The sequence below is a fragment of the Falco punctatus genome, assembly GCF_963210335.1.
Source record: "Falco punctatus genome assembly, chromosome: 3".
NCBI lineage: Eukaryota > Metazoa > Chordata > Aves > Falconiformes > Falconidae > Falco > Falco punctatus.
In genome coordinates this window covers 70,067,003-70,074,953 of record NC_137582.1, presented here as the reverse complement: position 1 = coordinate 70,074,953, position 7,951 = coordinate 70,067,003, and the positions used below count along the sequence as shown (strand labels likewise).

Sequence of the window (7,951 nt, the reverse complement as noted above, 5' to 3'; positions counted from 1 at the left end):
TCGGTTGTTGCTGAGTGATGTTTACACCAAGTCCAGGACTTTTAGGTTTCTCGGTCCCTGCCAGTGAGAGGGCTGGGGGGGCACAAGAGCCTGGGAAGGGACACAGGCAGGACAGGTGACCTGAACCAGCCAAAGGGATATTCCATACCATGGGCCATCATGCTTGGTATATGAGCTGAGGGGGTTAGCTGGGGGTGGGGGGATCATTGCTCAGGGACTGGCTGGGCATCGGTCAGCGGGCGGCGAGCAGCTGTACTGTGCATCACTTGTTTTCCTTTGCCCTTTTCCTTTGGATTTTATCCTTTTCCCCACCTTTCTGTTATAACCTGTCGTTGCTATTATTATTGTTATTGTTCTTATCTTTTTATTCTGTTCTGTTCAAAGCATTGAATTGTTCTTATCAGAACCCTGGAGTTTTACATTCCTTTCCGATTCTCCCCCCACCCCTCCGGGTGGGGGGAAGCGATTGAGCGGCTGCGTGGGGCTGGGTTGGCGGCCGGGGTTAAACCACAACAGTTTCACAAGGAGCCTTGAACCCCCTCCTGGAAGGCTCAGGGGGACAAACTCAAGACTGGGGGAGCCTCCTAGCATGCTCTGAAGGTTACCTGTAAGAACTGAATGGAATGTAAAACCTGGAAAAAAAGGTAGAAACAGATAGTTTCTGTACCTGAAAACTCAGTCCTTACTCACAATCAGTTAGGAAGAAGTCCAATAACAATGATTGTCATTTTTAGTGTGTAAAAATAGATTAGCACAGTTTTTTGTTTCTAAAACAAATACTTCTTGATTACTTGATTATTTAAGCAAGATTCTGGCCCAGATATGTGCAGAGAATGGTTTAAAAAGGGTGCCCAAAAGAAAGGTTTATATAAAGCTAAAGGCAACCTCTGCTATGTTCTGGCATCTCAGCATTTTTAGGCTATTTATGATGCTGGGGGTCTGACTAGCAGGTTCTAAGGCTTGAACATGGCAGCATGGAACAAAGCAATCTGAATTTGTGTTTGGGGCTGAAACCAGAATTTCAAATTTTAGTCCTATGGTATTTATCTAATTTCTCTTTGACTCAGTGTCATTTGGAGAACTTGGTGTGAATAAGAAACAACCGATCAAAATCTGTTTTTAACATATGCTTTCAGCTTCTCCCTTCATTTCATAACTTCCCGTAATACTCCTGTCGTTGTTTAACCCCAGCTGGCAACTAAGCCCCACACAGCTGCTTGCTCACTTCCCCCTGGTGGGTTGTGGGAGTCAGAAGGGTAAAAGTGAGAGAACTCATGGGCTGAACTAAAGACAGTTCAATAGGCAAAGCAAAAGCTGCACACGCAAGCAAAGCAAAACAAGGAATTCATCCACCACTTCCCATCGGCAGGCAGGTGTTCAGCCACCCCCAGGAGGGCAGGGCTCCATCGTGCTTAAGGGCTACTTGGGAAGACAAATGCCATAACTCTGAACATCCCCCCTTCCTTCTTCTTCCCCCAGCTCATATACCAAGCATGATGGCCCCTGGTATGGAATATCCCTTTGGCTGGTTCAGGTCACCTGTCCTGCCTGTGTCCCCTCCCAGTTTCCTGTGCCCATCCAGCTCTCTCGCTGACAGGGTCTGAGAAACTTAAAAGTCCTGGACTTGGTGTAAACATCACCCAGCAACAACCAAAACCATCCCTGTGCTATCAGCGTTGTTCTCACACCAAATCCAAAACACAGCACTGCACAGAACAAAATTAACTCTATCTCTGCTGAAACCAGGACAACTGCCTAGGGCTTTTTTGAGAGCCCTGATTCCTAAAATCTGTATTAGGGGTGATAAACATTAAATACCAATGCTATTTCCTTCCTAGCACTCAATTCTTTCCCTTCAATGAGCTAGCATCAGTGACGAGTGACAAACCATATTCCTTTTCAAGCACATTCACAATAGTGCTACAGAAAGTTAGGAAAACTCTTTTCCTTTTTCACTTTCAGCAATATGTAGTTAATTTAGAGGCAAAAATGCCCAATTTAAACCCCCATGCTTTCCCATCTTGCCCTGGATGCTCTCTTTGATCTTGTAGAATAGCCTTCACAAAGCAGTGAACTAAGATAATCCTGTGCTGGAGTTGAATTTACATTTATGTTCTGGTAATAAGCACGTGTACCTTTTACACATTTCATACATGCTGGGGTTAACAATTACAATTTTTTGTTTTCTATAAACAAGAACCTGGCAAGGGAATGCTTCTTTCTCACCCTTCCCCTCACAGTCCCAGATGCAATACATATTTATAGCACTGAAACAAAAATTATGCGTGAATCCATGTCAGGTGTAGAAATCAAAGTGAGTTAGATCGGCCACAAATCTGAAGGGGTTGAAGGTCTCTGCTTAACAGCTACTCCAAACCAGCTGTTTGCACACGGGTGCATGGGCATTTGTACCAGGAGAAGATTTTTGTTAAGGAAAGTGCACGCGAATGGCTCTGAAACTCACTGACATATGTCCTTCAAAACCATTTCCATTTTCCTTTTCTGAAAGAAATTTTCACAGTGCCTGCCAAATTGCTGCAGGTAAATGTTTCTCTCGAACCATTTTATCTTTGCATTCACTCCGCTTGAGAAAATGGAGTAAGGCTGACTCATATAATCTATACTCTCTCAAGCAAAGAATTTGTTCTCCACATTCCTACCTAATTAAAGTGGCAAAGTAGGTTTAAAGGTGAGGAAAAAGGGGGGATTATCTGGGACTTCGGTCAAGGCAAGTTATCAAATAGCAGCTAGGACATGGGAAAAGGATATTTAATAACCTTGAGGCAGCCATTCCTTAATGCCACCTGGAATGCGGATTTCAGTTTTCTTAGCAGTGGTTCGAGGGAAGCACAGTGTAGGACTGGATCTGTCACGATAAACCATGCAATATTCTTTTTCTGCGAAGTGACATCACAGCAGACTGATGTTTTCAGAAACTCATGAGGTTATATTAGCTGTATAATACATGCTCAAAGCAAACCCGTAAGTATTAATAGTCAGCTGATACTTGGAATTTGTCAGACTAGGAAACAAAATGTTCCCTAAAGAATACACTATAAAGTGTCATTGCAAGCCTGCTGCTGGACAGTGCTGTTGTGAAAACACTGCAGACACATCGGGGCACTGGACCTCAAACCTGAATTGTCATTTCCTTCTAATCCTGACTTGGCTACATGGCTCTTCATAAATCATTTCACCTCCATTTCTCCCACTGTCTACATTAACTACAGAAGTTGTAAATTTTCTTTTAAGTGAAGGAGCTCATTAGAAGGAAGATACACTTCTTCTCTAAATTTTTATAGAAAGACATGCAGCTGATGAAGCTGTCACCATTGATGGGAATTAACTATTTTATGGTGACAAACAACAGAGAGAGTGAAGTGAGAAAAGAGCCAAGAGAGGACCTGAAAGGGATGACAAGCATTTTTTATTTGACACCATGCCTTTGATTTGATGAGACTCCTTACAAGCTTCTGTTTCAAGGTGCACTTGTGTGACTTATGGGAATGATGCTTCAGTTTCAGGCTGGATCAGTTACTGAGCAGCATTGATCAAAACACAGGAAAATTATGGGAGCTGGTATCCATCAAGGCTAACAGCAGTCCTTTTTGCTTATCACCAGCTCTGTTCCTTCTGACTATCTTCTAGCTTGCAGGTAACACAAATGGGAATCCTGGACCTGTAACCAGAATCCTCAGGCACACTCATTTTTGTTATCTTTTATTTTCATTCTTTTATCTCAATTGTGCTTAATAGCAACAAATCTTCTCATTTTACCTGCATTTACAACTACGGAAACAAATATTTCAGAAATGTCTCTGCATTTGGGTGTTTCAACAGTGCAATTCTAATATGGTCCCCTGAACTGATCCAAGTTAGAGATACTGCTTTGAAATTGTATAAAATGCAGCAAGCTTCTGGTACAACAGATTGCAAAAAAAAGCCTAAAGTGATTTTGTGCGTACCCACCAATTTATATCTAATACACTAAATGGTAGAGTTTGGCAAGGGGGAGAGGGTATAGGTATAAAACTGGATGCTGCCCAGTTAAGTTTATGAGGCTGCATTTTTCTAACTTCCCCCACTCCGGAAGGATCCCTCAGATGTCTCAGCTGTGTCCTGGCACCAAGTACTGTCAGCACCTCTGCGCATCAGCTCCTGAGTTAGCTTGAGGCTGAGCTAGATGTGCGCTTCAGATTCAGTCCTTCCTCCACGTGGTCGCTTCAAATGCATCCCAAATGTAGCAAACCCTGGTTAAAGCAGGGGACCAGCCCTTCTGGGCCCCCCTAAATCTTTCTGTGGCCAGTCACAAGGCTGATGCTGTACTCGCCTAGCAGCTCTGCAGGGAGTTTGGAGTTTGGTAGCATGTACCCACAAAAGTCAGGTGGTGACTGGGATGCTCGGCAAAGTCCAGCCTCAAGCCAAGGCTTCTTCAGTCCAGAAGGACTTTGTGAACCTCCCAAGCCCAGCCCCTGCGCAGAGATTTGGGCTTCCCTCAAAAGTGGGATGCCAGGCTTAAGCTCTGCCTTTAGTGAGCAATTATTTACTGTTACTTACAAAAAACTCCTGCATCCTCAGACTTACTTTGAGTTTGTCATTGTAGCTCTGTAGGTTTGAATATCTTGAAAAGATTGTCAGTATTAGGGGGAAGTCTGTGCAAGAGAACAGAAATTAGATTTATTTTGATTCAGGATATAAACAGAGTTTGAAAACCTCATTTAAAAGCAACAAAGTAGGATATAAATCAGTGGGTTTGTAGGGGCATGGCACTAGTCAAATGATATCCACTGCACTGTGGGAAGGGCTTTCTTGGCAAAGAAGTCTTCTTAAAAATTAAGGGGCCAAGGAGAGGCAAGAGACATCTTAGCAATGTTTTACGCTTTGATTTAAGTTTAGAAGTTATTTTTTCAAAGGTCACCTTTCCTCAAATGCAAGGTTTCAGTCTAGCCTAGACTAATTCATGTACCATTGCCTGAAATCAGAGATTTATTGGCTTTCACTATGTCAAAAAGACATCTGCAATTTTTCTGCTTAAAGTATTTTTATGCATGCACTGTTGGCTGGGCTTTTTATTTGTTTGATTTTCTAAGTGACAGTCACTCAAAAAATTCTATAATAGACACATCACCATACCTATAGTCTTAAATTTTGTCTAATATCATCTCTCTCAATTATTCTACATCTTATTAAGAAGGACATTTCCTCTTAAGAACTTGGGAGTCACTGAACATCCAAATAAGGAGAACAGCTTTTTTTGTCTACACCCTTTAATTACTTTTTATAAATTACACCATTAACAGAATAAATATATGTCCAAAACTATATCTTTCAAAAAAATAGCAGGTACATGATATGTTATACATCTGTAAATTTACATCTGCTTCATAGTAGGTAGTTGTCTCCATATAATGTGCTTTTGCAACACAGGGCAATACAGTATTTGGATACCAAATATTCACTATTCAAACCTGTTATCCAGTATAGCATTATTGGTGTGAATGTGGATACTTTAGAAAATGTTTACAAGCTATTAAAGTAAGTTCTAGCTAACTCACTAAGATACTAGAACCAAACACACCAGAAGAATGAACATGGAAGTCAGCACATTTCAATTAATTTCCTGATTAACAACCTCAAAAAAACAAAAAATCCTTTTAACCACAGTTATGCACTCTCCTTACTATGTAGGAAAATAATTTAATTTCAAGGGGCCTTACACAGAACAGAAATGTCCTTATATGTTCCTGCATGGATCTGCATCCAGGATTGTGTAAAGCAAATGGTGGCCCTAGTCTTCTCTTCAAGAATGGGATGTGCTACAGGTATGCCAGGACTTCCTTCTCACAGCTTAGAAACAAAAACAGAGCAATAAAAAAAGATCACAGCAATGCTCTCTAGAGATGTCCTGAAGCTGTAAACTGAATCGAAACCAGGGAATCAGTTTTTAGAAGAGGCAAGGTATGATTTAGTGTTCTGCCCATGTTAACAAGATAGGGCACAAGAGAAGCATTCGTCTTTGGTCTTGTTGGGAGAGTGAATGTATTTCATTTAGATGAAGTTTACAGAGCATTTTTTGGTATTGTACATTGAAAATAAATCAAAAGTTATTAGATCATATGGTTATCTTTTAAGATTTCTCTAATATTGATTTTAGAAACTTTAATGCTTCTATTTAACTCAGTTAGGAATATTGACCTTAATGTAATAGACTTTAGTCATTATGTTAGGATGAATATGGTATCAGATAGAAAGTGCTCCAACTAGCTGTATCAGTAAAGCCACATTTTAACAATGAAAGATGCAAATCCCCTTAATGGAAAGATGTACGATATTATTGCTGCAGTGCTTTGAAATGATGTAATATAGTCTAGATTGCTCTTGTCTTAAATATTCTGTGATTCGTTATGGGTTTCATGAAATCTTTTCATTAGGCGTTTCATCATAATGTGGTTTGCGTGTGTCTCAAAGAAAGGTAAGGAATAAAATGAATATTAAAATGAATAATTGGATTCATTAAGGAATAGGTCAAATAAATTTGAGATCAGAAATATAGTCTGCCTATTATGATGGACATAAACCTGAAATTGGGTAAAATCCTGCCCTTATATGAGACAATGGCAAAGTTCCCTTTCTGTTCTGAAATAAACAGACTAAATTCTACTTTCATTAACCAGGGCAAGAAGGTGTAGAAACTGGGATTTTGGTGGAATTATTAGGCATTTATCAATGTTAATCAGAGTAGAATTTGGCTTAATAGCTCCATGCTACTTTGGAGAATGCCTACACTTAATGTTTTTAGTATCTTCTTTTTGCATCTTCCTATACAGCTCCAGCAGTGTCTTCAGATTAGTAGAATGAAGATTGTTAATAGGGTTTTAGTATATTATAAATAACAAAATATAAATCTGGAATCTGGAAATGGAAACATAATGAAATGTATATTTGGATTCATTGTGCCCTGTCATGGTAATGAGTTAGGAAAAACAAAATGGAAAGAAAATCATCCTAGTAAGTAGCAAAGAGGAGATGCAGTTTGGCTCCATTTATGAAGTGCAGGAAAACTGGCATGGAGAATAAAGGAGACTCACAAAGGGGTCACATGAAACAATGACGATGTGGTATCCAGAAATCTCTTTGTAGCAATGCCTTTAAGTAGTCAAGCTAAAAACATGGTATTTTTTCTTCAAATATTATGTAAGGTTTAATTTCAATCAATAGATGTATGGTTATAAATCTAGATCTGTAGAAGCTGTGTATCTAAATGACAAGGGTGAGGAGTAATAGCTCCTTTTGCAGTGACATTAACATCAGCATGCCTGCCTTTGTCTTTTCCTTCGTCCACTTTATGAAACATACATCTTCCTTGTAAAATGTTCTCAAAGTTTACTTTTCCCCCCCTAATTAATTTTGTTTTTTCTTAGAGGAGTTCAATCTCCCATGTCTGAGTCACTCTTTCTCCTTGCAATGCCTCCTACACAGCCGGTGGAAACAACCGACCTCCCCAAGTTATCACATGCGTTTTGCAGGGTAATAACCTTTCACCAGACCTTTAACCTCAGCAGGGAATGTGAGCTTGTAATGGTCTAGGCCAAATTTTGAAATTAAGTGCTGTGGATAGGTAAGAAAGCAAGGGATGAGGACTCCTTACCAAATGGTTAAAGCACACCACGCAGCCTGGACAATAAACATGTCAAAGTTTTTTTTCTGCTAGAAGTGAGCAGGGTTTCAACTGCTGTCCCGCGACTGGCTTTCTCATGGTGTAGGTGATGTCTATGGCCCTGAAGTCAGTGGAAGCTGACCAATAAGAGAAAATGGGAGTTAGATAAACATAGAAGCATTTTTCCTGTGCCCAGCTGTAGATAAGAAGATGTACGTTTGTGCAGTGAGGGTAACTGACCATGGGGATATGGTGTATTCTCCACCCCTTCCAGTTTTCACATTAAGAAGAGAG

General features: G+C 40.2%; 1 long non-coding RNA gene across 1 annotated transcript in view; it reads left to right on the top strand.

The window, feature by feature from the left end:
* The window catches only part of LOC308060175, a 69,207-nt gene that overhangs the window by 26,947 nt on the left and 34,309 nt on the right, over positions 1 to 7,951 (top strand). The gene's annotated exons all lie outside the window — the stretch shown is intronic.